The sequence below is a fragment of the Chinchilla lanigera genome, unplaced genomic scaffold, assembly GCF_000276665.1.
Source record: "Chinchilla lanigera isolate Chin_1 unplaced genomic scaffold, ChiLan1.0 scaffold00096, whole genome shotgun sequence".
Classification (NCBI taxonomy): Eukaryota; Metazoa; Chordata; class Mammalia; order Rodentia; family Chinchillidae; genus Chinchilla; species Chinchilla lanigera.
Genome location: NW_004955497.1, coordinates 1,773,435 through 1,793,618, shown reverse-complemented (window position 1 = coordinate 1,793,618; position 20,184 = coordinate 1,773,435). Strand labels below are relative to the sequence as shown.

Here is a 20,184-nt window from a genome sequence, read left to right as displayed (position 1 = left end):
GTGGTCTGCTAGGTGGGAGGCTCCCAAATCCCTTCTTCGGGTGTAGGTGATCCCTGGGCTTCAATACCTCCCATGCCATTGCCATAAGCGGAGAGTTATTGGGCACTGTGCTTGAGCTTTAAAATGTGATGGCCCAAGGGATCCCTGCTTCCAGCTCCTTGGATGTCACAGCTCCTTCCTAACACCTGGGGCAGCCAGGCTGTAGGACCAGAGCTGGAATGGCAATAGTACAAGTGCCTTTGGGTGCACGGAGCCGCGCTGTGTGTGTTGGGTGGGGGGGTCACCTTGGAAGACACCTTTCCCCTGCTCCCTAGCCCCAACTTCTGACCTCGAGGAGAATGAAAGCTGCTCAGCAACACTTCCCTGCCGAGAAGCCAGAGAGGATCATTTCAGCCTCTGTTTCCTTGTTTGCAAAATGGGTCATTGTCAGGAGTGATTTTAGCGCTCCAAGAGGATCAGAGCTCTCTCACAGAATTTGAGATTCTCAAGGCTAAGACCAAGACCTTCTCCCGGGGGCCAGTATTTATTTAGTTATCAGAAGAAGGGAAGGGACTGCTCAAGAAGGGCAGAGCCACTCAAGGAATTCTCCAAGTATGGTATTAAGTTAATCCACCCAGGGGTGAGATGCCTGAGGCTGTAGTCTTTTTCTAGTTGAGGTTGGATCCAGGTGTCCTTGGCTGTGATCTTGTCTTATCCTTTGAGGCTTTCCAGCTTCATCCACCATTACAGGCCTTAGTAGGGATCAGTGACTCACAGAGATTCACTTACTATGTGTCCACTGCCCACTCCAGACAAGGAGCCTAGGCCTTGGACAGACTCACAAGTAAACATGGAAAGTCAGTGGGTTAATTTAAGTCCTGCTCAGGACTGCTTCACAGTGCTCTCCATCATATGCCCAAGAAAAGTGAAACTATATTTAGATCACAACTTGCCCACAAATATTCATAGAAGCATTATTCATAATAGGTTACAAACAGAAGCACTTCAAGTATCTATCAAGTGGCAAACAGACAAAACAAAGGGTAAACTCATTCAATGGAATATTTTTTAGGCTTAACAAGGAATGAGATATTGGTACATGCCACAACATGGATGAATATTGCAAATACATGAAGTAAACAAAGCAGTGAACTAAAAACCACGAACTGTATGAGTTCACTGTAGCTTTGTATAGTGGCAATATCATAGCCAGTGAGGTTTATTCAAGCACGATTACTGCTAACTGAAAACTTTTCCCACTGATGTGAAATATTCAGAATAGGAACCTACAGAGACAGAAAATAGATTAGTCATTGTCAGGGATGAGGGGAAGAAGGGATTAGACAGCAACAGCTAATGGGCACGGTATTTCTGTGTGTGATGATTAAAACTGGTCCAGAATTAAAAAGAGGTCACAAACTTGTGAATATACCTAAGTCTGCTGAATTGTGCACTTTAAATTCCATTATACATGAATTATCTCTCAATTGGACGAAACTGTAGCAGGTGTGGTGGCACACACCTGTAATCTCAGCACTTGGGAGGCTGAGGCAGGAGGATTGTCGCAAGTTCGAGACCAGCCTGAGCTACAAAGTGAGCTCAAAGCCAGCCTGAACTGCACAGTGAGACCCTGTCTCAAAAAGACAAAAAGAAAAAAAATAAATGAAACTGTAACCACAATGTGATTACCACATGTGAAGAATTGACCACAGGGGGCTGGGGATTTAGCTCAGTGGCACAGCGCCTGCTTGGCAAGCGCAAGGTTGTGAGTTCGATTCCTGGTACTGAAAAAAAAAAAAAAAAAGAATTGACCATAAACCCTTAATATCACCAAATAACATCACTGTTAAAATTTCTAATTAAAAAATAAAATTTCTAATTGCCACTTTATTTTTATTTTATTTTATTTTTTTGGTACCCAGAATCTAACTCAAGACCTTGTGCTTGCCAGGGAGGCGCTTGTGACACTGAGCTATATCCCCAGCCCACCGCTTCAAAAATACTGTTCTGAAGGTTGTCCAAATCGTTTTTGCATGCATAATGGTCATAACAAAGCCACACATTAAATTAATGAACGTGCCTCAGTCCCTTTTAGGCTATAGTTTTGTCCTCCTTTTTTCTGTTGTGGTTCTGTTTTGGTTTTGCTTGTACTTTACGGAAACCAGACTGTTGTAGTGTATTTCGAGATGTCCTCCCAGAGCCTCAGATGCTAAAAGGTGGGGCTTTGAAAGACGACCGGATTATGGGGATGGAACAAGGGGACTTGCTATGCAGTGGATTCTGTAGGAAGGTCAGGACCTTTCACTGCGGCCTGGGAAGGTGCATCCCGGCTCCTCCCTTCAGCTCTGCTTCCCTGTCACCACAATGTGAGCACCTTCTCCTCTGCCGTGTTCCTCCGCCACGCTGTCCTGTCTTGGTGCTGGCAAACTAGGGCTGGAACCTCTACGAGTTGTGACCCAAAGTAAACCTCTCGTCCTTTCATTTGTGGGTGTTGGGTATTGTGTCGCAGTGACAAGAAAAGTGACTCAATAACTGAGATTTGGGTACCAGAGAAGGGGGCGTTTTGCTGTGATGCTACCTGAGCACGTGGCTCAGAAGCCTTCGGAACTGGTTCACAGGAGGAGTTTGGAAAGGTTGGGAGATACCTGCTGGGGAGGCAGCCCTAGAGTACTGTGAGCCAAGCTTGATAGGAGACTCTGGTTACAGCTCAGGAGAGCAGAATTCTGACAGAGATGTGAGTGGGACCAGGCTCAGCAGGTTTCCGTTAGGAACAAGGACTGCCAGTTGGACTTGGGACCATGTGTATTACGCTCTTGCAGAAAATTTGTCTACATTTTGCCCCTGTCCCAAGACTTATGGGAGAGTGAAATTAAGGGCAGTGGACTAATGAACCTGGTGGAGGAAATTTCAAAACAACCTAATGCTGAGGCTGTGTATCGGATACTGTTGGGGACTTCTAGCCCGCTCTGTGTTGCAAATCAAGACTAATCACACAGCTGAATTTAAAAAGTTTTGAGTTTGGCCAGACAGGAAGCACATATAAAGATGCAGCCAGTAAAGCTGAAGCAGGGAAGAGCTTGGTTGCTGAAAAGATTCGCATTCGGAAGAAAATGGCTTAAGCACATGTGAGGAAACAGCAAGGCCTCACTCTTTGCTGGCTCAAAATTATAAAAGCAAAAGACTTCGCTTTGAGAAGAGAGCTCCAGAGCAGCATGCTGGAGAAAGGCCACCTGGCGGATTCGTTCCCTGGGACTCAGTTCATAGCATTCATCCCTTCAGGCACTCAGAGCCCCCTGCAGCCCTGGTACCAGCAAGAACAGCTACTGCTTGAGCTGGTGGCAGAGTTTAGCATCATCTATGTGGTGCCAGTTATACGGTCATGCAGAAGCAGGAGTTGTGGGTCGGGAAGGCTTCTACCCAGGTTTCAGAAGAAGGGCTGGAGGGCCAGGCAGTGTGTCCCTGAGACGGCAGCGTGTGCAGCTGTGACGGTGAGGCTGAAATGCAGCGGGGACCGCAGGAAGCTGGAGAAGCCAGGAATGTGGAACTTCTGAGGACAGCCACAAGGCAGGAGCAAAGCCAGCCCCAGAAAGAAGCCATGAGGGCTACAACCACCAGCAATGCCCAAGGGTGGGCCACCCAAGCCCTCTGGAGTTCAGGTCTTGCCACAACTTGCCCTAGGTACTGGACGTAGAGCTATGAGGAGATAATGTTTGCCCTGCTGGGATTAGGTCCTGCTTTGGCCCCACTGGTTTCTGTCCTCCTGTTTCTCCCTTTTGGAAGGGGAGTGTTTACCCTGTGCTGAGCTTCCTGGGTAGTTACGGAGCTCACAGCTAAGAGTTTGCCTTATGTCTCAGAGGAGACTTCGGACTGGGACTTCCCAGCAATGCTGGGACTGATAAGACTTCGGTGACTCTTAGACATGGTATGAATGTATTTTGTGTAAAGAGATGCCCATAAATCTTTTGGGGGCCAAGGGCAAAATGTTATGGTTTATATCTAGATCTCCTCCCAAAGTCTTATGTGCTCGGCAGTGGGGATTTTGAAAGGCCTGGACCATGAGGAAGTAATGTTCACTGGTGGATGAGTGTACCCAGGAGCTTTAGCTGAATGCGACGCTGGACAGCGGAGCCCCGTGTGAAGAGGTGGGTCTCCAGGGGCGTGGCCTGGAAAGGTTTATGTTCTGCCCTGCCTTCCTCCCTTCACTCTCTCTGCTTCCTTACCGCCAGGCCATAAAAGGGCTTTTTCTCTGCGATGCCACCCTGCCTTGGAACCAGCAGACAATAGAACGAAACCTCTACAAACTGTGAGCCAAAACACACCTCTCTTTGCTTACGTTGTGGGTGTGGGGTATTTTGTCTCAGCAAAATAGGGAAAGAGACTAAGAAAATTTATATTTAACTTCTGAGGCACTGTCAGCTCTTTTCAATGTGGCCGAACCATTTTACATCCTCACCAACAAGGCGTGAGGGTTCAGTTTCTCCACATCCGAGCCAAACTTTGCTATTATGTTCTTAACTTATAGTCCTCTTGGTGGGTGGGAAGTGGTATCTCATTATTATTTTATCATCTCCCTAGTGACTAATGATATTGACCCTCTTTCCGTGCACATATTTGGAGACATGTCTATTGAGATCCTTTACTCATTTTAATTGGAATATTTGTCTTTTTATTGGTGAGTTGTAAGGCTTTTTATATTCTGGATACCAGCCCTTGTTAGATATGTGATTTGCAATTTTTCTCCATTCTATGTTTGGTCTTTTCACTTTCATGATTCTGTCCTTTGAGGTATGAAACCTTTTAGTTGTTACACAGACTAGTTTATCTAGTTATGGCCATTGCCTCCATATCTAAGAAATGTTACCTAATCTAAAGTACTATTACCTTCCTTCATAAGGTGGATGACTTTTACGGCTTTTAAAAGTGTCAGTTTTTAAAGATAAATACTGAAGTGTTACAGAAGAAAGAGAAGCCGAGGGGTTAGCTTCAGAATAATGGGGTAAGAGGATAGGCAACAGGTATGGGTGAAACAGGATTAGCCATGGATTAAAAATTGTTAAAGCTCAGTATAGTACATGGGGGTTCATTATACTAACCTCTTCACCTTCGGGAATGTTTAAAAATTTCCGTTAAAAATAAAACAAACACCAGGCATGGTGATACATGCCTGTAATCCAACCTACTTGGGAGGCTGAGGCAGGAGGATCCAAACTTCAAGTCCCACTTGGGCCACAGTGAGACTGTCTAAAAATACTAAAAGAGCTGGGGTATAGCTCAGTGGTAGAGTATCCCTCAATTCACTCCCCAGTCCTGCAAATAAATAAATAATAATAAATGGAATGAGCACATCTGGGGCCAGCACAGATTTTGGCCTCGGTGTCTGTGGGAAAGTAATGAACAAATCTGCTTTCTGAACAAGCTCCCAGTCTACCCCAGCGCACGACTCTTGGAGGAATTCTGCCACAGTGTGTGAGTTAGAAGTGAACAGAATGTCTCCTGTCCTGGCCTGGGATCTGCTCCAGACTCTCTCCTGGTGCTTTGGAAGGCCAGGCCGCGCCCTGGAAGCCGTGGTGCTGCTGCCCCTTCACCTGCACAAACCCTGTGACGTAGCACGGCGCCACTTAACATTGACTGACGGTGCAGTTCGGTTGCTGGGGAATTTAAATCTGACCCACTTAACATTCAGTATGAGCACTGCCACCAGAAAGGGGCAGAGAACCAAGATAAATGGCTGAACTCAAGTTTTAAAACTAATATTCTCCCTGTTTGTGCCTTTTGCTTTATCTCCATCAAGCACAAGTTCGTGTTGTCTTCAAACCAAATGTCAGCTGACTATGCAGAAAGTCACAAAAAATAACTTTTCATTTTTTACAAATAGCCATTCGACAGGAGCAGGTACTGTCTTTGAGAACACAATAGGAGAAAAGGTTTAGTTCCTCCTTCTAGATTTTTGGGGTAAAATTACAGGCCTCTGATCCTAATTTGGGGGTGCTATTTTAAAACCACATTTCCAGGCCGCTAACCCTGTGTTTAAACCCACGGGCAGCCCCCCAAGGATGCCCCTGTCGTGAAGCTGGTGCTCCCTGTTCGTGTTTTCTCCACAGAAGCCCCCATTTGCGCTTTGGAGTCCAACTGAGCCCCAGATTTCTGTGAGGCACCCTCTGAGCTCTTAAGCTGTGGTTAGATTGTTACTCGGAGCGTCTTGTTAGCTTGCTCTATAAAAAGTGCCTGGCATTATTTCTCCTCTGTGTGGAGCTCCCGCTTTAGCCTGTTCGGTTCATTCTCTTCACAATCCCTCAGCACAAAATTGCTCCGTAGACACCACGGGCTGGCACCGGACCTATGCAATCTAACTAAACAGCACACCTACAGATACCAAGTGCCATGTTATTCTGGGCCTGCGGGCATCGTGAAGAAGACAGGAACCATGCGCCCGGTGGGCTAGGAGAGCTCCCACCCAGTGGCTGTCTTACGGCCACGCAGCGCCCATGTTTATGGTCACTGCTTAGCTGTGGAGCTATGAATCCAGTTCAGGTTTGAAATTCCTTTTCAGCAGAACAAGCAAGAGTCTGTTTCTCACACAAACGAAAGCCCCATGCACCAGTGCTTGGCCAGCTGTGCCTTTCTGGAGAACTTGTGCGTAATTACTTCATTGCAAATTCACGTCGGGTGCCGCCAGGGAATGTCGGGGGCTGAGCCCCTTGTCCTGGCGCTTGTCCCTGCTGGTCCTCTTGGTACTGACTGTCACGCCGGTTAGACAGGAGAACTATTTCCTGGAAGTGAAAGAGCAAATTCCTCTCAGCATTCCTCGCAGAGTGAGAAACCGCTTCTCTTGAGGAAGGAATTGGAATCCTCTGACCATGAACCTTCACTCCTGCTCTCCCATCTGCTGGCGCTGAGAGTTTCGCGGTGGTTGGTTCTGTGGGTTAGAGTGACCAGGCAGGGAGCCGCTCCCACGGGTGCTGTGGGCACCGCTTGCTGGAAGGCCAGGTCCCGCTCTTTGCAGCTGAGGGCGAGGCACACGTGTGTGTGTGTGTGTGTGTGTGTGTGTGTGTGTGTGTGTGTAGATCTTCAAGCATAATCAGTTCAGCTAAGTATACGATGAATGTGAAAAAGAAACCACACACACACAAAAGGCGAGGTAGTGACCAAACACTGCAGCCCTCAACAAGCACAGCTGTTTGTGCATTTCCAGTCCAACCTGTGAATCCCACCTCTCTTTTCTTCATAACAGCATTAAAAACAAACTAGGAGTACCCCTGAACCAGAACCCCAGGGTCCTCCATAACACACCACTCTACTCTTGCCAAACAAAATACTTGTCAGGCCTTAAAATGGCGTAGAACTAATTCCACAGCTGGCAGTGTGTCATGTCCAACTTGTGGTGTTCCTTCCTAAGGTTAGGGAAATTCCATTCAAAGTCCCCAAATTCTTTTAGTCTCTTTTTGGCGTGTACCACATGTAGAAATTAATATAGCCTAATAGTTTAATTTTAAAAACTTATTCAAGAGCTACAGAGTGTTTGTCACAGCTATGTCTTGCTTCAAAAGCATCAAAACTGCATTTTTAAGATATTCTCTTCACAATCCCAAGAATGCATCGCTATGGGCTGTAATTGGCACACATGGGACCATTACCTTCTGTAGAAATTCACTTCCCCCTTAGATTTGATGTTAATTCAACTCCTGAGGCTGAAAATGCAAGGAAAGGGTATTGACTTTAGGCTTCCTTCTAGAATGTTCTTTCTACTCTCTTGCTACTTGATAAGCTCCACTCTCCCAAATTTTTCCTTGGACAAAAGGTTTATTTATTCAGCACACACCTACCCAACTCCAGGGGCTTCACACACATTATTTTACCTGATCTTCATGACACCGGGCAGCAGTTACGAGTCCCTGGGTTACAAACCAGAAAACCACAGCTCTGAAAAGTTTTTTAAAAATTGGTCTAGATGTCATAGCTGGTCAGAGAAGTTGGCTCCCGCGCTGGGCGTCTCTCTCAGATACTCGGCTGTCTCCCAGACCGGAGGTCACACACTTACCATCCAAGATAAAGAAGGGCTTCCTGGAGGAGGCGGATAGGGAGGTGATTCTCATTTGTTGTTTGGTTTTGGTTTTGGTTCTTTGTTATGCTTTGGTTTTTTGCGGGGGATGGTTCTAGGGTTAGAACTCAGGACCTTTGCACTGATCTACATCCCCAGTGCTTTTTTATTTTTTTTTAAATTTTGAAACAGGGTCTCACTAACTTGCTATATTGCCAGGCTGGGCTTGCACTTGTGATCCTCCTGCCCTAGTTTCCCACAGCGGTGGGATTACAGGTGCGCACCACCATGCCCAGAAGCGTGGTTTACACTCAGACACGTGGGAGTTTTCACACAAACCAGCGGGTCAAGTATCGAGGCTCAGAACCACACAGAAAACAAACAGAAACTCAATAGATGTAAGGCATCCCCGGCACCGGGCACAACCATGAACCTGTGCCGCTTACCTGATTGGTCTTTTCAAACGTGGTCCCGGTGTTGTCACATTTATTGAGCAGCTGCTTCTCCCCAGGACTTGCTCTGGGTGCCGAGGACGAACCTCAGACACATAATCCCTGCCCCACAGCAGGTGACCGCAGTGCGGTGAGGCCTCTTCTTCCTTTCCTACACCTTTTCGAGGAGCCCCAGAAGAGCGCCCCAGGAGAGGACTCAGCAGGGCCTGCAGCGGACGCCTGTGAGCACCACCCCCAGGCAGCGGCCGGCCGGCCGACCCGTCCCACTGCTGACAGGAGCGGCAGGCAGGCAGGGCGCAGGATCGGGGACACCAGGCCGGTGTTCCGCCCGGAACATGCATGTGCTTCGCCCACCCGCTTTGTTCAGAGCAGGGTCTGTCTGGCTCTTGGAAGTGCTCAGAGAGGGCGTGTGTGCGTGTGTGCGTGCGTGTGTGCGTGTGTGTGTGTGCATATATGTGTGTGTGAGTGTGTTCCGGTTGCTGGCGCTGGCTATGCGGATGGACAGGAGTTTTGCTCCGTTTGTGTGGCTACAGCAGAAACCCCGAGACTGGATCATTTCTAAAGAAAAGGCTTATCTCTCACGGCTTGAGCCTCGGGAGTGCGAGGCGCAGGCGCCGACGAGTGCCCTGGGACCCTGCCACGCCGGAGGCCGAGGCCGGGAACCACAGGCTAGACCCCGCCGGGCGCTCTGTCCTGCGCAGGTGTGGCTCCGTGGGGACGAGGCTCAGGGCAGGCCCCAGCACGGACCCCCGGTACCAGGCAGGAAAGAAAGGAAGGGAAACTGCAGGGGCCGTCCGGGTGCGCTGGCCGGGCTCGCGTGCAGCTCCGTGGGGCGGCCGCTCCATCCTCCCCGGCCGCGTGCCCTGCCGCGCTCAGCAGGCCGCACCCGGGCCTCACACGCGTCCCTAACGCCAGGGGCCCGGGAGGGGCTCTGACGCGGCCAAGGGTGGTTCAGGGTGCGCCTATCACGTTTGATTTTTCCATGTAAAATTGATCTGTTAGTTTAACTCTAAGCTGTGTTGTGTTCTTGTTTGTTTGTCGCGTCGAGGTCTCCCCAGGTCGTCCAGGTTGACCTCGAACTCTCCGTGTAGCTCAGTCTGGCCTCAGGCTTTCTGCCATTCTCTCACCTGCTGGGCGCTGGGATAAAAGCCGTGCGCCGCCACGCAGAAACTGACTGCGACTTTTTTTTAAAAATGCAGTTTTAACTGCTTAAAAAATATTTTCCTTGGTGCCCGTGGTGGTGCACAACTGTCATCCCGGCACTCGGGAGGCTGAGGCAGGAAGATGGCCATGAGTTAAGGCCAGCTTGGACTACACAGCGAGTTCAAGGGCAGCCTGACCTTCATAGCAACATCGTGCCTCAGAAAAACCAACAAACAGAAATGTTTCTCTTTTATCTTGACTTCCTAAAGTTCTGGGATCTGTCAGATTCATGCTTCCATTGTCAAAGGAGCAGTCCCGCCTGGTGTTTGGCTGTTGCTTTGTGTTTTCATGTTATTGAAGCAATGCGGCTTTGTACGTATAGTTTTTTATTAGCATGTGTTTGCATTACATGATGATTATAGTCCCTGTGGGGAGCTGATACATGCACATCACACATCTCGTTTCTTCTTTCAGCCCTTCCCCTTCCTCCCTCTCCCTGCCTTCTTGATTTCTTTTCCCTTTGAGAAAGTTCTACCTCCCTACTTCCTATTATCTATCTTTTATTTTGCTCTTTATTTATATTTTGGGTTTCTCCTATAAGAGGAACCATGGGGTATTTAAGCTCGTGTGCCTGATTTATTTCACTTAACATTATGGTCTCAAGGTGCATACATTTTCCTACAGATGTCTCAGGTTTATCCTTCTTTATGGCAGAGTAGTATTCCATTGTGTATAAACACGTTTTCTTTATCCATTCATCTGTTGATGGACGTATAGACTGCTTCCAAGATTTAGCTGTTATGATTTGTGCTGCTACAAACATGATACATGCTGTAAGTATGTGATGTGATGTCTTTAACTCTTTCAGGAAATACCTAGATAGGAAATAGCTGGATGGAATGGAATTTCTATTTTTAGTTTTTTGAGGCATCTCCATACTGATTTCCATAGTGGTTATACTAGTTTACATTCTTATTACATTCTTATCAGCAATGTAGAAAGCCCTCCCCACTCCACCCTTCACCTCGCCAGCATTTGTTGTTACTTGATTTCTTATGATAGCTGTTCTTTCTGCGGTGAGATGGAATCTCAGTGTTGTTTTAAGTGGCATTTCTCTAAGGGCCAGTGATGTTGAACATTTTTTCATGTATTTAGTGGCCATTTATACTACTACTTCTGAGAAGTTCCTATTCATTTTATTTGCCCATTTTTTGATTGGGTCTTTTATTTGGGGGAATATAATTTTTTGAGTTCTTTATATATTCTAGGTATTAGTCATCTGAGGAATAGCTGGAAAGAAATTTTTTCCTACTCTGTAGGTAGACTTTTTACCCTGTTGGTTGTTTCCTTTGCTGTGCAGAAGCTTTTTAGTTTAATATGTGCCCATCTGTTGAGTTTTGGTACTATTCCTTGTGCATTTGAGGTTCTGTTCAGAAAGTCCTTGTGTACACCTATGTCTTTAAGAGTTTTACCTATTTCATCTTCCAACAGATAAATGTTTCTGTTTTAATATTTAAATCTTTGATCATTTTGATTTTAGTTTAGTACGTGGTAAGAGATATGATTCTAGTTTTAGTCTTCTGCATATGGATAGCCAGTTTTCCCAGCACTTTTTCTTTCTTTCTTTCTTTCTTTCTTTCTTTCTTTCTTTCTTTCTTTCTTTCTTTCTTTCTTTTTTTGTCTTTTTGAGACAGGGTCTAGCTATGCAGTTCAGGCTGGCCTTGAGTTCAATTTATAGTCCAGGCTGGTCTCAAACTCACAATGATCCTCCTGCCTCAGCCTCCCGAGTGCTGGGATTACAGGCATAGGCCACCACACCTGGCCTCCCAGCACCATTTATTAAAGATGCTATCTTTCCTCCAGTATATGTTTTTAGCCCCTTTGTCAAAGATCAGGTAGCTGAATATGTCTTTTTTTCTTCTGTTCCCTGTTCTGTTCCATTGATCCACATGTCCGTTTTTGTGTCAGTACCATGCTGTTTTTGTCCCTGTAGCTTTATAATGTAACTTCAAATCTAGGATTGTGACGCCTCCTGCTTTGCTCTTATTACCCAGGATTGCTCTTGCTATTCTTCATCTTTTCTGTTTTTTTTTATTTTTAGTGGCATATAATTGTACTAGCTATCCAATTATCATCACTCTATTCAATATGCAGAGATATGCATGTGTCCCTGAATCTTGGGGTAGTCTTTTTTAACCTATTTTTCTCTTTCTACGTCTAAATATAATTTATATTCACCATCACATTCTTCTTTTGCTCATAATTCTTCCCTGGAAAAAAAAAATATTGAATGTAGACTTAGGCTGAACTTGAACTCCTGAGCTCAAGGGATCCTCCTGCCTCAGCCTCCAGAATAGCTGGAATGACAAGATGCGCACCACCAAATCCATCTTTCAGTTCTACAACACACAGTCCCAGTGCTGTCCACCTCATCTGCCCATTTCTCTGTTACTTCACATCCCTGTTTCTCTAACACCCTAATACTCTCCCTACTTCCTTACAAGTCTGTTTCTTGCCTCAAGTAGCAGGCTTTCTCCTGACTCCATTTCTCCCTCTCCCCGCTCCTCCCACCTCTGTCTAGCGAAGAGTGTTAGCCTGGGGCATTTTTCAAGTTCCAGCTTCCAATCCAGAAATTCCTCTTGGCTTGAGTTACCAATTATCAAAGACAATCTGCACCAACTGCTTCCCGAGTTGTCTAGATTTCTGTCTGCTCTCGGAAACCTGGCAAGCTCTGTCGCTGGCTGGCTTCCACGTGTGCATGTGAGATCAGCACATCATAATCGTGTCAAGGTCTTCGTTACCAAAACCTGGTTTACCAGCCACCTGAGAATAACACGCTTGCTTTTTCTTTTTCATATTTGATTGATAAATCAAAATACCTGGTCTTAAAGCAACTATTAAAGCACAACCCAAACAACACTTAGTAGTTTGTTTTAAATTCAAAGTTAAAAATAGATCATGAAGCAGTCTGGTGACACACGCCTGTAATCTCAGCACAGAACTCAAAAGGCTGAAGCAAGGAGATTGCTGTGAGTTCAGGGTAGGCCTGGAATACATAGTGAGGCCTTGTCTCAAAAAACAAACACCACCACTTTCTTTGTAACTATACAATTAAATACTTACTGTAAATTTAGATTAGCTCACATGTTTCTGGGTGACTTTGAAATGTCCGTTGTGTTATAGCAATTAATTTTGATAAACCAAGAGAGGGGGCACACATCTGTGGTCCCAGTACTCAGGAGGCTGAGACAGGAAGATTGCTGCAAATTTGAGCCCAGCCTGGGCTACACAGTGAGTGTAAGGCCAGCCTGAACTATGTAGTTAGTGTCTCAAAAAAGAAAGATTAAACAAAACCAAAGCCAAAAGCAAAAACAAAGCAAAGAAAAGAACACAATAGAGCGATAATATCCTTTTTTGAGATAACATCTTGCTGTAGAGTTCATACCAGCCTGAACTTCACCTTTCCAATGGGATTTTTCTTTTAGTTATAAACATAACAGCTCCTGCTCATGTTTGCATATGAAGAAGCTGCAGCCAACTCTACATATAATGAGATAAGCAAGTAGCTGCTGTCACAGCTCACTCGGCAGACGGAGCGGCTAACAGGGGATGTGGTAAGGAAAACAATCTGTCGCAGCAATTCTCTTAATGTAAAGTGTCAGCGTAAGAGTTCTGTAAACGCAAAATGTGATTCATATCTTCAGTGTTTCTTAAGCTCCTCTGGGAACAAATCTGAAACGATTGAGCAATACTGGCTTCGGCAACCACAGACCCTGTTACTCATCCGGAGAGCAGAGCGGCCGTGTGGAGAACGAAGCCACCTCAGCTCTCCTGGAGGGGTGGCCAGGCAGGTCCTTGGGGTCGGGCCGGGAGCCCTGGGTGCTCTCTGGGCCCTGGTCTCCCCGACTCTCTGTGGGAGGCTTCTGCCCAGTTTTCCACCGGGGTCTGTATTCCCAAATAGCTCAAAGGAAAGCATTAGAAATAAATTATAATCAGAGAAAGGTTACTCTCTTACAATTTTAATATTGGAAAATGTGGAAGAATTGGTATTTAATACTAAGGAACACACACACACAGTGAAAAGTAAGACTGTCGGGTATAGTGGCGCCTGCCTGTAATCCCAGCACTCGGGAGGCTGAGGCATGAACATGGAGAGTTTGAGGCCAGCCTGGGCTACACAGTGAGTGTTCACAAAAAAAAAAAAAAAAAAAGAAGGAGCTGGGTGTGGTGGCGCCTGCATGCAATCCCAGCACTCATGAGGCTGAGGCAGGAGGATCATTTCAAGTTCGAGGCCAGCCTGGGCTACAAAGTGAGCTCAAGGCCAGCCTGAACTGCATAATGAAACCCTGTCTCAAAAAAATAAAAAAAAAAATAGGAAAAGGAGGGAGGAGGGAGAGGAGGATGTAGAGGAGGGGGAGAAGGGAAGGAAGGAAGAGAAGGTGAAGAAGAAAATTTAAAGCTGTTCAGGGACAGGTGTGCTGCTCAGTGGCGGGGTGCTTGCCTCGCATGAGCAGGAGCCTGGTTTGATCGGCACCAAGACGCAGAAGTGGTTAAGAAGGTGAGTTATGATTCATGTTTCTGCAGAAATCTAGAAAATTAGAATGTATAAAGAAAACTGCTGGAACCTATTCAATAAAGACTTTGAAAATACAGGACATAAAACATTTTTGTTCATTCATGTACTACTTATAACTGTTTTTTGCTTTATTTGTTTTTTGTTTTACAATACTGGGAATTGAACCCAGGGCCTTCCCACTGAGCTACAACCCCAGCCCCTTTTTTATTTCTTATTTTGAGACAGTTGTTAATTTGCCTGGGCTGGGTTGCATTTATGATCCTCCCTGCCTCAGCCTTACAGAATGCTGGGATTACAAGCTTGCATCACTGTGCCCAGCTATAATTCTCTTAAAAATAATATTCCACTTTTCTACAAATCTGACTCCCAATCAATCACACAAGCGCTGTGAACAGTATGGAGGAATTGAGGCAGCAAGCATTGTTTAATCACTGAAACAGCTTTGACAAAGTCCTACTTCTCTGCAGGAGAAAACTTTTAGGCATAAGAAATGCAGTTTTGATAAGCTAAGTCAGTCGTTCCTTAACTAACAGCAGATAGCTCAAAATTAATAAAATGTAATGTATTACTTTTCTTTTTCTTTTGTCTTTTTGAGACGGTCTCGCTATGCAGTTCAATCTCTAAATAAATGAAACAATTAGTGTAACACATCTTCTTCCTAGCTTTCTAACCTTTCGTGATGTGACCCTACTGTACTTTTTTTTTTACTACTGCCTAGAGAAAATTGTTCTGCAGTTAGGCAGATTTACTAAGTCTCTACCACACTGATTATAAATAAAGGGATTTTTTTCCCCAAAAGCCAAAAATCATCTAAAGACCAGAGACTGCTTTCCAAATACTAAGGTGTAAAGAGGTTGTCAGCAGTCAGGCTGCATTCAGACAGCTTGGGGTAGGAATGGGGATTCTACTGGGAGCCCCAGGTGAACCCCTAAACTGTCCTGTCCCCACCAGTGCAGGAGCCTTGTGGGGGCCTCAGACGAAATATAAGACTCATGCCCGTCACCACGCACTAAAGTCAAAATGCATCAGAGGTCTAAATAGTAAAGCAGAAACACTAAATCTACTGGAAGAGAAAGGAGGTAGAAATCTTGAAGTCATAGGGGTAGGTACAGAGTTCATGAACAAAACGCAGACTGCACGGAAAACACTTCAAAGAATCAACAACTGGGATCTCACCTTATTAAAAAGCTTTTGCACAGCAAAAGAAATCACCAACAAAGTGAAAAGACAACCCACAATGTGGGAAAAAATTTTAGCCAGTTGTCTCTCAGACAAAGGACTTCTATCTAGGGTGTACAAAGAAATGAAAAATATCAAGTCCCCCAAATTCAAAGACCCAATCAAAAAATGGGCATCTGAGATGTATACACACTTCTCAGATGACGAAATACAAATGGCAAAAAAAAATGAAAAAATGTTCAACATCATTGGTCATTCAACAAATGCAAATTAATCGGCCTGGGGATATAGCTCAGCAGCGTAAGTGCTTGCCTGGCAAGCCTGAGGTCATGAGTTCGATTCTCGTACCAGCAAAAAGAAAAAAAAAAAATGCAAATTAAAACAACACTGAGATTCCATCTCACCCCCAGAAAGAATGGCTATTATCAAGAAATCGACCAATATGGGGGCTGGGGATTTAGCTCAGCGGCACAACGCCTGCCTGGCAAGCGTAAGGTCGTGAATTCAATTTCTGGTACTGGAAAAAAACCAAAAGAACCCCACTAAGATTGGAGGTCCCATTCAACTCAGCTATTCCCCTTCTGGGTATCTTCCCAGAAGAATTAAAAATGTCATACCACAGTGAGATCTGTGCACCCATGTTTACAGCAGCACAATTTGTAACAGTTAAATCTTCAAAACAACCCAAATGCCCATCAAATGAGGAATGGATAAAAAAGATGTGGTCTTTTTATGTAATGGAGTACTACTCAGTCATAAAGAAGGATAAACTCAAGACTTCTATAGGTAAATGGATGCAATTTGAGACCCATACTGATAAGTGAAGTCAGACTCACATGTGTAAACATCGCATTGTCTCCCTGCTGTGAGAACCTGAAAGAGTAAATCAATTCTAAAATGTACAATAGATATTGTGAAATGGGAAGAAATTGTTCAAAAGAAAAAGGAACTAGGATGAGTGAAAGGGGAAAGGACAGTAGTGGAAGGGGAAAAATGCAACTGAGTTATACTATTAGTGTCTCTTAGTTCATTAAAAAGGAAGGTGTGTGCTAATGTCAATTGGAGACGTTTTTATGCTCATATCTTGCATTCTGAGCAACTATTTTTTTTTCTGAGCAACTATTTTAAACATAATAACATGTAATGTATTATTATCATTCTCCTATTGTTTTATGATGAAATTTCGTTTTATCCTTTTTCCATAAAATGAAATTTTAAAAAAATATAAGGAAGTTTGCAGGAGTGGGGGCGGGCCCTGGCTTCAATTCCTTGTATCACAAAGCAACAACAAACTTAGAATTAGTGCAAGGGAGTTAATGCGGCCTCCGTTTCCTTTTTCGTACCTACATCACAGTTGTGCCTAGAGATTACAGAAAGGGCTTCATGGTTTAGTATTTCTAAGCTCTGCAGTGAGATCTACGAAGAGTCCAAGACAACTCTTCCATCTCCAGGTTACTGGGCCTTCCTGCACTGCTTGATTCTTTCTGTTCTATTAAAGGGGTTAATAATGTGGTTGTTTTGAGGGTTGAATGAGATACTGCACACGCTCTGAGCAATACACATACGCGATATACGCACATGCTATGCTAACTTGTACACGTCAGCTTTGCTGCTCCAGCAGGTTTTGTGTTTTGCTTGCCCTTTGTAAGCTCTCTCCCCTTCTTAGCTGCGTACAGTAGCAGGCATATTTATTTAGCTGATTATTTCATTAAAATTTTTTGGGGTAACTATCCTGCTGTAGAAGTATCAAGGATTATAAGACAAAAGTCACCCAGAATCACTACATACAGAGACTCCCACTTCTAACAAGGGGCTGTATACTATTTTGGAGTTTAAAAATGTATACATGCATGTCTAGTGATCATTTGTTCACAAAATTAGATACTATTTTGTGTTGTGCTTTTGTCTTCTTGAACATATCAGAATGTGAGCTCCATCAGACAATGAATCTAATGATTTTGTTCACTGTGGCAACCCCAGCGCCTGGTTTAGTATAGGTCTCAGGGCAGATACTTAAAAGACCAACAACTACTATCAAAGAACGGGAAGGAATAAATGACTTCCTGTCACTATCCACAAAATCACTAATCATTACATTCTTCCCCGTGAGGGTGTCACAGTTTCTCCAACCAAGCTCTATCTGGGAAATTTGTTTCCAGTGTGTCTCTATTCTCAAATATATGTATTTGAAATACTTTAAAAGATGCTTTTGGGCCACTGCTGATACCACCGCGGCTCGCTCGCGCCCCGGAAGCTGCCCCTTCCCGGGGTCATGAGGCAGCAAGACGGCGTCTGCCAGCTGGGTCGTCCAGGCAGTCCAGCCACACACACCATTAATAAGGTTCCCTGACAGAAGAGACAATCCTAAACCCGGTGTTCTCAGAAGCTCTGAGATCAGCAGGGATCCCACTTCGCTCTTCTGTAATTTCACAGCATTCTAAGGGGAGTAAATCACCGGAGTTGCTGATGCGTCCAGGTCCACCAGACACTGCAGGAATAATAAAAACGCTACCTCAGAAGTACAGAAGGAAACTAGTATCTCAAGAGGAAATGGAGTTAATCCAACGTGGAGGTCCAGAGTAATGACTGTGGCCGATGTTTGTCATGAGACAAAAGAATTATCTTTATAATGAAGGACTTCCAAAATGACATATGAAAAGTTTATATTAAATAACCTTAATAAATATTCTGCAAAAAAAAATACAGAAAATTTAGATGGATAACTGGACCTTCTAATTTATGTATCTTTGTCAGCTCCTCCACAAGCTTACCTAATTGTTTACATACTTTATACTTATTAAAGCATACATTTGGAAGTGCTAGCCTATTAATTTACTCTTGATTTTCAGTACCAGTGACAAACTAGGAAAAGCACACAATGTCTAGTAAACTATAGATTTCCTGTGATCTCACTTTTCTTTCTGATTCTGTTTAGAAACAGAAAAAACTTACCTGATAGAATTACTGCCTGAGGGAAGTAGTTTTCCTGGAATTAGAAGAGGGTTGGTAAAATAACATCAACACTCTTCTTAATTCTGTAACGTTTTTTCATTCTCGAGGTTACTGCAGTAAACTGGAGTAAGCATATCTTACCGTAGATGATCAGTATATAACCCACGACTGAGATGAAGACCTGGGAGACAGTTCAAAAAATGTACTTGTACCCTTTATTCAGAAAAAAAAGTCAGTATAAAATGGAAAATACAGATCAAAATGAATATAGACAGGAATAAATGCATTGCTGGAAATTTCAGTTAAAAGAAAAGATGCTTTTGAAAGAGGCACAAAGAATACTGTAGCCCACATTAAAGGGACTCAGTTGCTCACAAGCAACTTTTAAGATTTTGGCAGTTTTGCCTCTGTTTTTATATAAAAGAAAGCAAGCACTGCGGACAAAGTTGAAGTCTTCATTTTTCTCTCCTTCGTGCATTCTCTCTCCCCGATTCGCTACAGGCAACAGCTGTCGTGACTTTGGTTGTGTGCCCTTGCAGTGCATGTCGGTACTCATATGAAGTATGTGATCAGCATAGGTTCTGGGGGGTTATATTTATAAATATGGAATCATAGTGTATATATAGTTCTTTTTTTCATTCGCACTGGTATTAAATTCTGTCTGCAATCACTTAGCCTTTGACCAGTCGTCTACTCAGCTACTATAAATATTCTTTTTTTTTTCAATTTAGCTACAGTACATATTCTGTCATCTGCATACCACCTTTTATTTTACTACTCCTCTAATCTCGGGCATTTAGGCTGTTTCCTGTATTTTGCTTGTGTAAACAATGCTATAACGATCAATGTAACTACACAATTTTTATTATTTTCGTCACAAATTTCAAAGTCCTTTTGGGTTAGCTTTTGTCCCAGAGAGAAAATACCTGAGCAAGTCAATGTGAAAGGAGGGAAGATTTATTTTGGCTCCTAGCTACCATTGTTGTTTTGGGGCTGCAGAAGCCAAAACAGCTTGGTTGGGAGTGCGCAGCTGCCAGGAAGCTAAAGGAGGAGGGGCCAGCGTCCTCCTCAGCGGGCCGGTGACCTACCTTCCTCTCACCAGGCCACACTTCCTAAACACTCCAGCACTCCAGGTAGGGCCACAGGCTGGGAACCACACCCTACATACGTGGGCTGTTGGGGGATATTCAAATCCAAACCCTAACACCATTAAATCCCTTTTTCTTTATAGTGGTCTTCATTTGACCGGTTTGTATTATGTATGTATGTATGTATTGTCTTTTTCAGACAGGGTCTCCCTATGCAACTCTGGCTGGCCCTGAGCTCACTTTGTAGCCCAGGCTGGTCACTCTCGATGATTCTCCTGCCTCGGCCTCCTGAATGCTGGGGTTACGGGTGTGCACCATCACGCCCGGCTGACCAGTTTTTTAAACCTATGTTTATATATCTGAGGGCGGACACGGAGGACTGGCAGCCAGCCCTGTGGCTTAGGGACTGGGGCACAGAAAGCAGAGTCGGCGTAAGAGGGAGAAAGTCCGCAGGGGGACACGGCTGGAGCTCGGGTTTCGCAGCGCTGCGGTCCGGGCTTTGCTCCAATCCCGGGCAAGGTGTCTGGGGCACACAGGATGGGACCGACCGGACACCGAAGTGAATCCCAGACTGCACGACCACGGCTCGGTTACGGGAGATCAAGGCGCAGAGCAACCAGGACAGAAGTGCGGGAGGAGTGCCGGGAAGAGCGGGGGCTCCGCGGGACCAGGCCGAGGACACAGGCCCGGGCCGAGCAGCCCTGAAGCAGTTAAAGCCGTGCGGGCCGCGCGGGCTCCGCGGCGCACGAGCCTCGGGTTCGCGCCCGGCCCGGGCAG

The 20,184-nt window shown here is 45.0% G+C and overlaps 1 pseudogene; it reads left to right on the top strand.

The window, feature by feature from the left end:
- The first annotated feature begins 10,433 nt into the window (after nucleotides 1-10,433).
- LOC102010601 lies at nucleotides 10,434-17,950 on the top strand (annotated as a pseudogene).
- Nucleotides 17,951-20,184: the final 2,234 nt, after the last annotated feature.